The sequence below is a fragment of the Pelophylax lessonae genome (genome assembly GCF_965119305.1).
Source record: "Pelophylax lessonae genome assembly, chromosome: 9".
Taxonomy (NCBI): domain Eukaryota; kingdom Metazoa; phylum Chordata; class Amphibia; order Anura; family Ranidae; genus Pelophylax; species Pelophylax lessonae.
Window position 1 is genome coordinate 30,498,313 of NC_138776.1, and position 16,854 is coordinate 30,515,166.

Below are 16,854 nucleotides of genomic sequence, written 5' to 3' on the forward strand. Positions count from 1 at the left end.
TGTTCACTGCACCTCACAAAGATTGTGTTCACTGTACCCCCCAAAGATTGTGTTCACTGCACCCCACAAAGATTCTGTTCACTGTACCCCACAAAGATTGTGTTCACTGCACCCTAAAAGGATGTTGTTCACTGCACCCCACAAAGATTGTGTTCACTGCACCCTAAAAGGATGTTGTTCACTGCACCCCAAAAAGATTGTGTTCACTGTACCCCCCCAAAGATTGTGTTCACTGCACCCCACAAAGATTGTGTTCACTGCACCCCAAAAAGATTGTGTTCACTGTACCCCCCAAAGATTGTGTTCACTGCACCCCAAAAAGATTGTGTTCACTGTACCCCCCAAAGATTGTGTTCACTGCACCCCACAAAGATTCTGTTCACTGTACCCCACAAAGATTGTGTTCACTGCACCCCAAAAAGATTGTGTTCACTGTACCCCCCCAAAGATTGTGTTCACTGCACCCCACAAAGATTCTGTTCACTGCACCCCACAAAGGATTTTGTTCACTGCACCCCAAAAAGATTGTGTTCACTGCACCCCAAAAAGGATTTTGATCACTGCACCCCAAAAAGGATGTTGTTCACTGCACCCCAAAAATGATTTTGTTCACTCCACCCCAAAAAGATTGTGTTCACTGCACCCCACAAAGATTGTGTTCACTGCACCCCAAAAAGATTGTGTTCACTGTACCCCCCAAAGATTGTGTTCACTGCACCCCACAAAGATTCTGTTCACTGTACCCCACAAAGATTGTGTTCACTGCACCCCAAAAAGATTGTGTTCACTGCACCCCAAAAAGGATGTTGTTCACTGCACCCCAAAAAGGATGTTGTTCACTCCACCCCAAAAAGATTGTGTTCACTGCACCCCACAAAGATTGTGTTCACTGCACCCCAAAAAGATTGTGTTCACTGCACCCCAAAAATGATTTTGTTCACTGCACCCCAAAAAGGATGTTGTTCACTCCACCCCAAAAAGATTGTGTTCACTGCACCCCAAAAAGATTGTGTTCACTGCACCCCACAAAGGATTTTGTTCACTGCACCCCAAAAAGATTGTGTTCACTGCACCCCAAAAAGGATGTTGTTCACTGCACCCCAAAAAGGATTTTGTTCACTGCACCCCAAAAAGATTGTGTTCACTGCACCCCACAAAGGATTTTGTTCACTGCACCCCACAAAGATTGTGTTCACTGCACACCAAAAAGGATTGTGTTCACTGCACCCCAAAAAGATTTTGTTCACTGCAGCCCAAAAAGATTGTGTTCACTGCAGCCCAAAAAGATTGTGTTCACTGCAGCCCAAAAAGATTGTGTTCACTGCAGCCCAAAAAGATTGTGTTCACTGCAGCCCAAAAAGATTGTGTTCACTGCAGCCCAAAAAGATTGTGTTCACTGCAGCCCAAAAAGATTGTGTTCACTGCACCCCACAAAGGATTTTGTTCACTGCACCCCACAAAGATTGTGTTCACTGCACACCAAAAAGGATTGTGTTCACTGCACCCCAAAAAGATTTTGTTCACTGCACCCCAAAAAGATTGTGTTCACTGCAGCCCAAAAAGATTGTGTTCACTGCAGCCCAAAAAGATTGTGTTCACTGCAGCTCACACACAGAAAAATGGATGTGGATCACTGACACCTGCCTATCTCCAATCCCACACCACACAGCAATATCGATTGTAGTTTGTAGAACACAGTTTCCCTAAAATTCAGCAGACTCTGTCCCTAACAGGATTGAGAAGAGATCGTAGATCAGGATTGAGTGCAGATTCACCCCACCCCCCACACAGCAATATCAAGCAACACAGCAACTTGCACAATGTTAGTCTCTTACCAGACCCAGGGCGCCCTCTTCTGGGGCTCCGAACGCATGCTCTGACTCTGTAAAAGTTATTATTATTATTATACCGAATTTATATAGCGTCAACAGTTTGCGCAGCGCTTTACAATATGAGGGAAGACAATACAGTTACAATGCAATTCAATACAGGAGGAATTAGAGGGCCCTGCTCGTAAGAGCTTACAATCTAGAAGGGAGGGTCAAGTGAAACAAAAGGCAATAACCATGGGGGATTGCCTGATGGAGAAAATTGAGGTGTAGTTGTTAGGAGTGGGTAGGATAGGCTTGTCTGAAAAGGAGGGTTTTCAGAGATCGACTAAAAGCTAATGGAGTAGGAGATAAATGGGACAGACAAGGGTAAGGAGTTCCATAGGATTGGAGAGGCTCTGGTAAAGTCCTGGAGGCGAGCATGGGAGGAGGTGAAGAGGGAGCTAGGGATCAGGAGGTTTTGAGAGCAATGAAGAGAGCGATTAGGTTGGTGTTTTGAGACTAGGCTAGTGATGTAGCTGTCAAGTCAGACAGGGATAGAAGTTGGCGAGATCTCTCGATCCTGCTGCTGAAACATTCCCTGTTTTCCTACCTTACAAGCAGTGGAAGTGTTTTCTAGTACAGTATGTTCACACCAGGTGTCCAAATCACACCTCACACTGTGTAATTAGCAGTCTCTCCCAATTGTGGTCAGCTATTGCAGAGGTCCATTCAACCAGCAGTCCAGTCTTTTTCCACACCTCTCCATCTTTAACTGTACTCTCTCCTTTCCTCTCGGCAGCCTGAGGACCACACTTCCCTTTGATCTGCTGCATCATCCAGTCAACTTGCTCCAGGCTAGATCCAGACCCAGCAAAGATGGCTGCCCTGAGCACTGGAGAAATTCCATTGATGAGTATTACAAAGTGGTCTCCTTAAAGATAGCTGCTGTACTTCTGCAGTAATGAATATTCAGTTTAACCGTGTCAATACTGCAGAAGGATAATACAGCAGCAACAAAGGGAGAAGTACTGCAGAAGTTATCAGCTACAGTCCAGGTTACGAAAGTGTATTGGGCATCACAGGGGCTTCTGCCTTGCCGCACTGAGTTCAGTTTTAATCTTGTACAGGCCACTTGCTGCATAGAGTTTGCATGTTCTCCCTGGCTTGCTTGGCCTTCCTCCCACACTACAAAGACATGTTGGAAGTTTAACTGGCTCCTGCCTAAATTGGCCCTAGTATGAGTAGATATGCATGGCCCATGAGATAGGGACCTTAAATTGTAAGTTACTTGAGAGCAGGGCATGGGCATCCGCAGGTAGGGGCAAGGGGGGGACAAATGCCCCCCCTGGAATCTCAACATTCCCTTTTAAGTGGTTGTTCAGCCACTTTATACAATCCTGTCTGGTCTGTTTCATAATCCTGAGTACCCCTGTGCCTGTGTCTGTGTTTTAAAATAATAAGCCGTTCTTTACCAGTTTTCAGAGGGCCGAGCGCCGCTCACGTGACCCACCGGCTCTCTCCTCTCCCCGTCTGACAGCTGCCTGCAGCAGGCGGGGCAGAGGATTCCTCACTGATGTCAGTTGGGAGGGGAGGGGGAGAGGAGGAGAGAGGCGGAGGGTCACGTGAGCGGCGAGTGGCGCTCTGAAAACTTGTAAAGAATGGCTTATTTTTATAAAACACAGACACAGGGGCACACAGGATTATTAAACAGACTGTAGACAGGATATGAAACTTTAAATTAAACTACAGCAGCAAGAGGGGAGGGGGCGGGCACTGACAGAGGAGCAGACAGGCAGAAAGGGAGGGGGGAGAGAGGACAAGAGGGCTGCGGATGACGGAGGCACATAAAATGACCACAATCAGGGCTCAGCCGCCATGGTATACCGTGGTCAGTTTACAGAGGGGAGGACATAGCCAGGCAAGATCAGCCAGGTATTTTACGTGATAGGAGGGGCCAAATTACACAGCAAAGCACTGTGCTGCATAACATGCTTTAAGGGAACAGGATCAATTTTTTTTTTTTTTTTTTAGGTTAACAAATGCTTTAAAAATAAATGCTGCTGTTTGCTGTATAAAAAATAAATACTCAAAATAAGTATAATGACTAAGCCCCCCTCCCTTCATGAGATTGTGGAAAAGGGGCGGAGCATAGCGACCATAAAATGATGTCCTCCCCCTGAAAAAAGTTTTGCGGACGCCCATGGGGCAGGGACTGATATGAGTGAGCACTGTATAAATATTAGCAAAAAACAAGCAAAAGTTTTTTTTTTTTTTTTTTTTTTTTTAAGTTTTGGATACAGTAGGGAGGGTTATAACCTGTGCCACATTGCTATTGGTGTTGCCTCATAGAAAACATACCCACTGAGCTGGACACACATGGCTAGTGGTACACATCTCCATTGGCCTTGACACACAGGGCATTATAAACATTCTTTAGAATTATATTCATTTCCCACTTTAAAAGTGTGTGTCATGATTGTTTTATTGTGTAACAATAAAAGCTGTGACCAGACAAAATCCAACAAAAAGATCCTTGTGTTGGGGAAGGTATCTGGGCCAACAGATTTCTTAGTCCTATCTAGGTCACGTATTCTTCATCATAGCGTTTCTGTTTTAAGGTGACCAGCACTTCCTTTAGGAATCTTAGTTATGTGTTCCATTATACACAATGCCCTAAAGATGATGATGATCTGGTTTTTTCCAACGGCTTTAATATATTGCATTTACACAGTAATTATATACTCACTTCTTTTATATTATAGAAAGGTATTATTAGGGATTTTTTTTTTTTCAGAGAATAGGCGGAGGAACTCACCCTCCCCCAGCTGCGCAACTCCCCAAGCCCCCTGAGGGAAAGAGAAGCTTTGTGCATGCTGTGTCATGATGTGGGTGTGGCCAAAGAGCGGGAGGGTCTTAAAGATGCAATGTTAACTAAAACCAGGAGAGCGTAATACACAAGTTCAGGGGTGAGCTACATACAGAGTGCAGGGTTCAAGACTCTATTGCACACAGGGTGCAGGGTTCAGGAGTGTGTTATAGAATACAAGGTTTAGGAGTAATATATGTGCAGGGATCCGAAGTGCTATACACACAGAATGCAGGGTTCAGGTGCATGTTACGCACAGAATGCAAAGGTTCAGGAGTACATTTGCACAGAATGCAGGGTTTTGCAGTGTGCTATGCACAGAGTGCAGCGTTCAGGAGTGTGGTACACACAGAGTGCAGCATTCAGAAGTGCGCTACACACAGAGTGCAGGGTTCAGGAGTGCATTATGCACAGAATGCAGGGTTCAGGAGCGTGCTATGCACAGAGTGCAGTTTTAAGGAGTGCGCTACGCACAGATTGCCAGGATTCAGTAGTGCGCTACGCACAAAGTGCAGGGTTCAGAAGTGCCCTATGCACAGAGTGCAGGGTTTTAGGAATGCACTAGGCACAGAGTGCAGGGTTCAGGAGTGCTCTATGTACAGAGAGCAGAGTTCAGAACCACACTATGTAGTGAGTGCAGGGTTCAGGAGTGCATTGTGTGCAGAATGCAGGGTTCAGGAGTGTGCTATTCACAGAGTGCAGCATTCAGGAGTGTGCTATGCACAGAGTGCAGCATTCAGGAGTGTGGTACACACAGAGTGCAGCATTCAGGAGTGCGCTACACACAGAGTGCAGGGTTCAGGAGTGCATTATGTATAGAGTGCAGGGTTCAGGAGCATGCTATGTACAGAGTGCAGTGTTAAGGAGTGCGCTACGCACAGATTGCAGGATTCAGTAGTGCGCTATGCACAAAGTGTAGGGTTCAGAAGTGCGCTATGCACAGAGTGCAGGGTTTTAGGAATGCACTACGCACAGAGTGAAGAGTTCAGGAGTGCTCTGCACACAGAGTGCAGGGTTCAGGAGTGCTCTATGTACAGAGAGCAGAGTTCAGAACCAAACAATGTAGTGAGTGCTGGGTTCAGGCGTGCATAGTGTACAGAATGCAGAGTTCAGGAGTGTATTAATTACAGAGTGAAGATTTGAGGAGTTCTTTAAGTAAAAAGTCAGGGTTCATAAGGTCACATCTCCCAGTTTGGTGTATAATCAAACCCCCCTCCCAACCCTTCCTCCTCAACATTAAAATTCTGACACCATCTTTTTCAGCAGCTCTGACCTCTGCACTCCCACAGCGTCTCTTCTGCTTCCCCAGTGTTCAGCAGCAGCCAGATCATCCAGTGGGGTGATGTCAGCATTTAGCACCAGGCTGCAGTTCAGCACATGATGCCCCTCTGCAGCCCATAAACACACTTGGGTTTATTTACTAAAACTGAAGAGTGTAAAATCTGATGCAACTGTGCATGGTAGCCAATCGGCTTCTAATTTCAGCCTGTTCAATTAAGCTTTGGCAAAAAAAAAAAAAAAACCTGGAAGCTGATTGGTTTTTATGCAGAGCTGCACCAGATTTTGCACTCTCCAGTTTTAGTAAATCAACCTCTCTCTGCCCTGACAGCTGTCTCTCCCTTGTCCCCTCCTTGCTTGCAGGGCAGAGAGGGTTCTGTGGGACCCACGGTCATTTGTAAAACAGAAGTTGGGTTTCTGTGTTTCAGCCCTCGTCTTCATCGGTGCGATTTGATATGCAATTGGACATGTCATATCGCAGCCTATTGCCAGCAACGGCACTGTCCCAGTCGATGCAATGCCAGATTTCCAAACGTAGTTCCTGCACTACTTTTGGCGACTTCGGGGGCGATTTCAATAGACATCTATGCATGAACCCGCACAGATGTCCATGAAATCACCCCTGAATTTGCACTGAAGTGCAGGTTTGAAATCGTGAGAGTTCAGCTGAACTCCCGATTTCAAAACAACGATCAGTGTGAACGTATCCTAAAATTGACAGTTAACCACTTTACCACCGGAGGATTTTGCTGTCTTTCGTCCAGGCCACTTTTTGCGATTCGGCGCTGTGCGACTTCAACTGACAATTGCGCGGTCGTGCGGCGCCGTACCCAAACGAAATTTACGTCCTTTTCCCACAAACAGAGCTTTCTTTTGGTGGTATTTGATCACCTGTGCGATATTTACTTTTTGCGCTATAAACAAAAAAAGAGCGTTTATTTTGAAAAAATAACAATATTTTTAACATTTTTTTATATGAAATTCCCCCCAAAAAAGATGTAAAAACCAATTTTTTAAAAAAATTTTGGCCAATTTGTTTTCTGCTACCTATGTTTGGTAAAAAAAAAAAATCGCAATAAGCGTATTTTGATTGGTTTGCGCAAAAGTTATTGCGTTTACTAACAAAGGGAAAGATTTCTGTCATTTTTGGTGTTTTTTTTTTTAAACGCGTAATGGCGGCGATCTGCGATTTTTTTTTTTGCGGGACTGCGACATTGCGGCGGACAGATCGGACCCTTGACTGACATTTTTGACACTTTTGGGGTTACCAGTGACATTACTACAGTAATCAGTGCTATACATATGCACTGTTACTGTAAAAATGACACTGGCAGGGAAGGGGTTAATTTTATTGGAGAGGGAGGGGTTAATGTATGCCTGGTGCTTACTGACGTGTAGGGGGGGAGGTGACTGTGTGAGTCATGGACAGATCGGATCTCCAGCTATGCTGAACAGTCCGATCTGTCACTCCCTGTCACTATGGAGATCCGCCCGCTGTGTTTACACACAGCGGGCGGATCTCCAGACTCGATCCCCGACGATCGGGTAAGAGCAGCGGCGATCGCCGCTGCTCCTCCCCTGGCCCGACTCCCGCTGTGAATGAAAACAGCGGGAGCGAGCCTCCGGCGGCGCGCAAGCGCCGCCCAGAAGGGGGAGTGTCTGACGACGTTAATACTACGTCGTCAGAGGATAACGAGCCACTCTGCCGCAGTAATATTACTGTGAGCGGTTCTAAAGTGGTTAAAAAGCAATGTGAATAGGGCTAATTCTCGGAGGTGGCAGAATGTTTCTGTCTGAAAAAAGCCCTGGTTATTATTGGTTTTTATTGTAATGTTGTTGTTATTTTGTTTGCTAAGTTCCAATATTCTACAATGTGAAATATACAGTATCTCACAAAAGTGAGTAAACCCATCACATTTTTGTAAATATTTTATTCTATCTTTTCATGTGACAACACTGAAGAAATGACACTTTGCTACAATGTAAAGTAGTGAGTGTACAGCTTGTATAAGGGCTCTTTCACACGGGCGATCCGATCAGATACGCCTGTCAGTTTTTTAAGCGGATCTGATCGGAACCTCCATGCAGCTTTATGGGGCAGCGGATGTTGTCAGCGGAGACACCTCCACTGACACCCGCTGCCATCCGTATCCGATCCTGTCTGTGAAATCTGGACGGATGGAAACCCTATTTTTCTATCCGTTCAGGGATCGGATCGGATGAGAGCGGACAGGCGGCCCGCTCTCATCCGATCCCCCATAGAGAGCAGCGGGGGCTCTGACACCTCCCTCTCCGCACTGCAAGCGGAGACGGAGCTGTCATCCGCCGGCTCAGCGGGGATCGGCGGATCGATCCCCGCTGAGCAGCACGGATCCGCCTACGGAGGCGGGCCGTGTGAAAGAGCCCTAACAGTGTAAATTTGCTGTTCCCTTAAAATTATTCAACACACAGCCATTAATGTCTAAACCGCTGGCAACAAAATTGAGTACACCCCTAAGTGAAAATGTCCAAATTGGGCCCAAAGTGTCAATATTTTGTGTGGCCACCATTATTCCAGCACTGCCTTAACCCTCTTGGGAATGGAGTTCACCAGAGCTTCACAGGTTGCCCCTGGAGTCCTCTTCCACTCCTCCAAGATGACATCACGGAGCTGGTGGATGTTAGAGACCTTGCACTCCTACACCTTCCATTTGAGGATGCCCCACAGATGCTCAATAGGGTTTAGGTCTGGAGATGCTTGGCCAGTCCATCACCCTTACCCTCAGCTTCTTTAGCAAGGCAGTGTTCGTCTTGGAGGTGTGTTTGTGGTAGTTATGTTGTAATACTGCCCTGCGGCCCAGACTCAGAAGGACGGGGATCATGCTCTGCTTCAGTATGTCACAGTACATGTTGGCATTCATGGTTCCCTCAATGAACTGTAGCTCCCCAGTGCCAGCAGCCCCAGACTATGACACTCCCACCACCATGCTTGATTGTAGGCAAGACACACTTGTCTTTGTACTCCCCACCAGGTTGCCGCAACACATGCTTGACACCATCTGAACCAAATAAATTTATCTTGGTCTCATCAGACCACAGGAGATGGTTCCAGTAATCCATGTCCTTAGTCTGCTTGTCTTCAGCAAACTGTTTGCGGGCTTTCTTGTGCATCATCTTTAGAAGAGGCTTCCTTCTGGGTCAACAGGCATGCAGACCAATTTGATGCAGTGTGCGGCGTATGGTCTGAGCACTGACAGGCTGACCCCCCACCCCTTCAACCTCTGCATCAATGCTTGCAGCACTCATACATCTATTTCCCAAAGACAACCTCTGGATATGACGCTGAGCATGTGCACTCAGATTCTATAGTCTACCATGGCGAGGCCTGTTCTGAGTGGACCCTGTCCTGTTAAACTGCTGTATGGTCTTGGCCACAATGCTGCAGCTCAATTTCAGGGTCTTGGCAATCTTCTTATAGCCTAGGCCATCTTTATGTAGAGCAACAATTCTTTTTTTTTCAGATCTTCAAAGAGTTCTTTGCCATGAGGTGCCATGTTGAACTTACAGTGACCAGTATGAGAGAGTGAGAGCGATAACACCAAATTTAACACACCTGCTCCCCATTTACACCTGAGACCTTGTAACACAAATGAGTCACATGACACCGGGGAGGGAAAATGGCTAAATGGGTCCAATTTGGACATTTTCACTTAGGGGTGTACTCACTTTTGTTGCCAGCGGTTTAGACATGAATGGCTGTGCGTTGAGTTATTTTGAAGGAACAGCAAATTTACACTGTTATACAAGCTGTACACTCACTACTTTACATTGTAGCAAAGTTTCATTTCTTCAGTGTTGTCACATGAAAAGATATAATAAAATATTTACAAAAATGTGAGGGGCGTACTCACTTTTGTGAGATACTGTATATGTGAAAAAAAAACAAATTTTAGGCATGAAGATTAGTTAATCACTTGCCGACCAGCTGCCGCAGTTATACGGCGGCAGGTCCCCATGAAACGCCGTACCTGCCGGAGGCGCACGCCTGCCCCCATATGCCACAGGGAAAGCTAATGCATGAGGGCGGCATCTGCAATCGCTCCCCGTGGAGAGACAATGGTGTTCTGCCATTGTAAACACAGCAGACTGTTGTTCGATCCCCCGCTGAGATAAACGGAGTCCGCCGACGGAGCAGACTGTGTGAAAGAGCCCTAAAAGTTAGGTTTAATCCACCTGCTGGTTTGTATACAATTTTTGGGCATTTTGCCAAGGCACCCCTGAGGAAACCCTTAGGCACACCCTGGTTGAAAAAGACTGTTGTGAACCCACATCAGCTCAGAGGGTTTGTTGTACCATCTACATCAGGGCTTCCCAAACTGTTTTGGGCCAAGACCCACTTCTGAATACAGTTATTTTTAGGGACCCACTTGCCTGTAATTGAATATTGTTAAGTGCTACAGAATTTGTTGGCGCTATACAAATGCAAATAATAATAATAATGCATATTTTAAAGAGAAGGGGATGTTAGGGTATAAAATTGGCACAACATCGAATAAATGTTAGGGGCATAGAGTGGCACAACATGGCAATAAGCTTTAGGGGCATAGAATTGGCACATGGCACAAAAGGCATAGAATTTACAAAACATTGCATAGAAATGGTTACTCACTGAGGCACCACACGTGATGCAAGTGATGCAAGGGCTGCGGACATGGTGTTGAAGATGCAGGGGCAGTGGGCATGGTGCAGGAGATGCAGGGGCTGTGGGCATGGTGCAGGAGATGCAGGGGCAATGGGCATGGTGCAGGAGATACAGGGCTGCGGGCATGGTGCAGAAGATGCAGGGGCTGTGAGCATGGTGCAGGAGATGCAGGGGCTGTGGGCATGGTGCAGGAGATGCAGGGGCAGTGGGCATGGTGCAGGAGATACAGGGCTGAGGGCATGGTGCAGCAGATACAGGGCTGCGGGCATGGTGCAGGAGATGCAGGGGCTTTGGTCATGGTGCAGGAGATGCAGGGGCAGGGGGCATGGTGCAGGAGATACAGGGCTGAGGGCATGGTGCAGCAGATACAGGGCTGCGGGCATGGTGCAGGAGATGCAGGGGCTTTGGTCATGGTGCAAGAGATGCAGGGGCAGGGGGCATGGTGCAGAAGATGCAGGGGCAGTGGGCATGGTGCAGGAGATGCAGGGGCAGTGGGCATGGTGCAGGAGATACAGGGCTGTGTGCATGGTGCAGGAGATACAGGGCTGCAGGCATGGTGCAGGAGATACAGGGCTGCGGGCATGGTGCAGGAGATGCAGGGGCTGCGGGCATGGTGCAGGAGATGCAGGGGCTTTGGGCATGGTGCAGGAGATGCAGGGGCAGTGGGCATGGTGCAGGAGATACAGGGCTGAGTGCATGGTGCAGGAGATACAGGGCTGCGGGCATGGTGCAGGAGATACAGGGCTGCGGGCATGGTGCAGGAGATGCAGGGGCAGTGGGCATGGTGCAGGAGATACAGGGCTGAGGGCATGGTGCAGCAGATACAGGGCTGCGGGCATGGTGCAGGAGATGCAGGGGCTTTGGTCATGGTGCAGGAAATGCAGGGGCAGGGGGCATGGTGCAGGAGATACAGGGCTGAGGGCATGGTGCAGCAGATACAGGGCTGCGGGCATGGTGCAGGAGATGCAGGGGCTTTGGTCATGGTGCAGGAGATGCAGGGGCAGGGGGCATGGTGCAGGAGATGCAGGGGCAGTGGGCATGGTGCAGGAGATGCAGGGGCAGTGGGCATGGTGCAGGAGATACAGGGCTGTGCGCATGGTGCAGGAGATACAGGGCTGCAGGCATGGTGCAGGAGATACAGGGCTGCGGGCATGGTGCAGGAGATGCAGGGGCTGCGGGCATGGTGCAGGAGATGCAGGGGCTGCGGGCATGGTGCAGGAGATGCAGGGGCAGTGGGCATGGTGCAGGAGATGCAGGGCTGCGGGCATGGTGCAGGAGATACAGGGCTGCGGGCATGGTGCAGGAGATGCAGGTCTGAGGGCATGGTGCCGGAGATGCAGGGCTGTGGGCATGGTGCCAGAACAGAACAAATTAAAACTGTGAGCGGAATGCAAGCACTTATCCCCGAGACAGTCACGTGTACAGAGTTTATTGCATCCCAGATCTGTTCTTTAGGAAGGGGATAATTGAAGTAGCCAGGTTGGGGCATTCAGTAGCTAAGTTGGAGGAAAGGTGCCAGGATCTCAGAAGCTAAACATGCAAATCATCAGGGAACTATCGCAGCTAACATGAGCCAAGTAATTGTGTCTGAATGTTGGTAACAGGAAGAGTTGGTGACGAAAAGTCAACACACAATGACAACAGCAGCCACCACTGGACTTCAATGGCCTGGGGGCAAATAGCTGAGTGTGTTCAGTTTAAACCTCACATGCACAATAAACCTCAATAAATTAACCACCTGCCAAGTCCTCAGTGATAATAGGCTCGGAGGAGGAGACGGGCCAGGAAATTTCCCCTGAAGATTGGATGGAAATGCTTTCTACTATGCACAAATGCATGAAGTCTATGGCGGTTAAGGAAACAGTAGTTATGCTCCACACTAGGTGGTACTATACACCGTCCAAACTACACAGGTTTTATCCCACAGTCTCAGAGTCTTGTTTCAGAGGTTCCCCAGATTGAGATACACACCTATATATTTTCTGGAGCTGTAGAGAGATTAAATCAATTTGGCAGAGGATGTCCTCCAAGGTCGATCTAATCACAGGGATGAAACTGACCTTGGCCTACAAAATGTGCCTTTTTTTTTGGTGACCTACCAGAGGTTCTCCCCTCCCAAACAAAAATTGGCCCATACCTTGTTTAGCGCAGTTCATTGGGCGATTGCACTGCACTGGCCTTCCCCCAAGGTCCTTTGGGATCAGATTTTGAAACGTATGGCTGCTATACAGCTCATGGAAAGGGTGCACCATACAATTATGGACACTGTCGGTATATAACCAAAAATGGGAGTTTTGGTCAGCTTATAGTTTTGTAGGTGCATACGGGGCCAGATTAACGTAGGGGCTATTGGAGCTGCAGCTCCAGGCCCCCACCTTAATATAGGCCCAGCAGGGGCAGACTGACTATTCGGCTCTGGGCCAGTAGGGGGCCATATGAGAGACTCCCTGCACCTCCTGCAGCTGGGGAAATATGACAGTCGGAGGGTTATCGGTGCGGTGGGGGGGACAATTACAAGCACCAATATCCCTCTATGACTCTCCATGAAGCTACTAAAAGCTACTTCTCCTCCTCTCCCTCCCACGCTTTTAGCTTCTTCCTTCGTGAACCATAGAGGGAGATCAGTACTTATAACTGCCCCCCCTCCTCGTTCACCCCAGACTGTCCATCAGATTCCCCCTGCTCTCTGGGTATTGATCCTTATTGATCGCTGACTGTGTTCATTCATACCTGAAGCCCTGAACCACCAAAATCCTCAGCACCAGGCCCATGATGTTCCTAATCCAGCCCTGGGTGCATAGACTCATAAAAACGCAAGATGCTTGCAAATCTACACGTACATATTTGGTACCCTTATGTATGGTTTTTCTTTTTCTTTTTTTCTGCTCCTTTTCTTTTAATTTTTCCCTTATTTTATTCTTAGTTGAAGGTAAATACAAAATAGTAAAGGTAAATAGTAAAGGTTCTTTACTTCTAGATTAGTTTCTACTGGAAACTATGGCCATTTTGTTACACAGATACAGGTTGACTTTGTTTGAAAATCCCCAAAAGGGTCGATGGCCATATATTTGTATGTTTTTTATTATCATAGCGATAAATGTACAACTTTGGTACTTGCTATGTACAGTTTTGTTTGTTATTTCCCTGTTCTTTTATCTTGCGATAAAAGAAATTGTTGGTATTAAAAAAAAAAAAAAAAGGAATTAACCACATCCCATGGTTGCATAACAATTGCTAATTGGTCTTAAGTGGTGCATTCGTTTCTCCTTCTTTAACCACTTTACCACCGGAGGATTTTCCCGCTTTACGTCCAGGCCACTTTTTGCAACTTGGCACTGCGCGACTTTAACTGACAAATGCGCGGTCATGCAACACCGTACCCAAACAAAATTTACGTCCTTTTTTCCCCACAAGCAGAGCTTCCTTTTGGTGGTATTTGATCACCTCTGCGCTTTTCATTTTTTGCAATATTAATAAAAAAAGAGCGAAAATTTTGCGAAAAAATTTACATTTTCTACTTTGACAGTTAAAAAATATCCAATATATTCAATTTTTGTCATATATTTAGGCCAAAATGTATTTAGATACATGTCTTTGACAAAAACATTTTCAATGAGCGTATTTTTAACCGCTTTAAGACCGGAAGATTTTACCCCATTCCTGACCAGGCTATATTTTGTGATTGGGCACTGCGTTACTTTAACGGACAATTGCGCGGTCGTGCGATGCTGTACCCAAATTAAATTTATGTCATTTTTTTCCCCACAAATAGAGCTTTCTTTTGGTGGTATTTGATCACCTGTGTGATTTTTAATTTTTGAAAAAAAGAGCGACAATGTTGAAAAAAAAAAAAACAATATTTTTTACATTCTGATGTATAACATTCCCCCAAAAAAAATGTAAAAATCAAAATTTTTTAACATTTTAGGCCAATTTGTTTTCTGCTACATATTTTTGGTAAAAAAAAAATCACAATAAGTGTATTTTGATTGGTTTGCGCAAAAGTTATCGCGTTTACTAACTACGGGAAAGATTTTTGTCATTTTTATTGTTTTTTTTTTTTTTACTAGTAATGGCGGCGATCTGCAATTTTTTTTGCGGAACTGCGACATTGCGGCGAACAGATCGGACCTCTAACTGACATTTTTTTACACTTTTGGAGGTACCAGTGACATTACTACAGTAATCAGTGCTAAAAATATGCACTGTTACTGTAATAATGACACTGGCAGGGAAGGGGTTAACTTTATTGGTGATCAAGGGGTTAAATGTATGCCTCATGCTTACTGACGTGTGTGGGGGGAGGGGACTGTGTGACACAGACACAGATCGCAGGTTCAGCTATGCTGAATCCTGTAATCTTTCCCTGGCTGTCACATAGGAGATACGCCCGCTTTGTTTACACAAGCGGGCGGATTTCCTCACTCGATCCCTGACGATCGGGGAAGAGCGGCGGTGATCATCACCTCTCCTCCCCTGGCCCGACTCCCGCTGTGTCTGAATACAGCGGGAGCGAGCCTCCGGTGGCATGAGCGAGCCTCCGGCGGCGTGTGCGCGCCACCAAGAGAGGGAGGAGTTCCTCTGGATGATAATGAGCCACTTTGCCGCAGTCAGTCGGCAAGTGGTTAAAGCCTAACTCCAGGTTTACTATGACTTTAAATTGTTAATTTGGGTCAAGCTGGCCTAAATAAACTATTTTGTTTTAGAAACAGATGTGCCCACTGTCAGCACTGTATAAACATGATTTCTAGTTCCTGGGTCTTAGGGGCACACGCGTGCTGCCGGCATCCAGCTCCGGCTGTGATTAGACACAGCAGGAACCAATCAGTGGTTCCGGCGGACACGATGTTCACCGGCACCCTGCAATCGTTCCCAAGAGAGGCAGAATGGCTTGTCTGCCTATGTAAACATAGGTTGGTGGTTGCTTCCACTGTCGGAGTGCACAGCAATCTTTCAAGACTCCAGTGCCCCAGACACACCAGTTTGGAATCATCTCAACCCATCATAGCATACAGCAGCAGCCCTGAAGAAGGGGGAGTCTCTGTTACCCCGAAACGCAATGTTTTTATCATGCTTTGCCACTTTCAATAAAACGACTATATATTAAACTCTCTATTTTACTTGCAATTGGATACCGGGTGCTCCTTTTACCTACCCTCACGTGCCTTGTGAACAAGGCAGACCACTGTTCTGTGAGAGGGGAAGATGGAGATCTTGTCTTCCTGCTAAGCAGAAACACAGATCTCTGTCTTCCCCCAGTCATACCATCCCCCACACAGTTAGCACACATTTACCCTTTGATCGCCCCTTTTGTTAACCCCCTTCCCTGCCAGTGTCATTAGTACAGTGACAGTGCATTTTTTAATATCACTGTATTGGTATCACTGGTCCACAAAAAAGTGTCACTAGTGTGCCCATTCACACTAGGGCGACTCACGAGGCGACTTGTGTCGCCCCAGGTCGCCCCAGGTCGCTTGACATAACCAAAGCAATGTAATTCAATCAGTGCCGTCTTAATTGCCGCTACTAAGGTCGCTCCGACTTCAGAAAAGGGTCCGGTACTACTTTGAGGCGACCAGTGATCCGACCTGTCCCATATACTTCAATGGGAGTCGCCTCCTTATCTTAATTGAAGCGACTTGTGATCCGACTTGTCATCCGACTTTGCAAAAAAATGGTATTGAACAAGAAAAGAGCATCATTTTTATTAAAACATGAATATGTCTTCTGTCAACCTGGCCGTTTTTCTTGCAGGCATTTATCGGGCATTTTTTTAGGCAGGCATGTCATTTTTTATATTTAGTGTCTGGGGGTCTAAAAAGTGTACCTGTCAAGTTTCAGCTCTGTAGCATGTCCAGAACCCCTAAAAAACAGCATTTTTATTATATTTTCAGTAATACGGCTTCTCTGCGGCTGGCTTTTTTTCTTTCTGGCATTTATCGGACATTTTTTTAGGCAGGCATGTCATTTTTTTTATTTAGTGTCTGGGGGGTCTAAAAAGTGTACCTGTCAAGTTTCAGCTCTGTAGCATGTCCAGAACCTCTAAAAAACAGCATTTTTATTATATTTTCAGTAATACGGCTTCTCTGCGGCTGGCTTTTTTTCTTGCAGGCATTTATCGGGCATTTTTTTAGGCAGGCATGTCATTTTTTGTATTTAGTGTCTGGGGGGTCTAAAAAGTGTACCTGTCAAGTTTCAGCTCTGTAGCATGTCCAGAA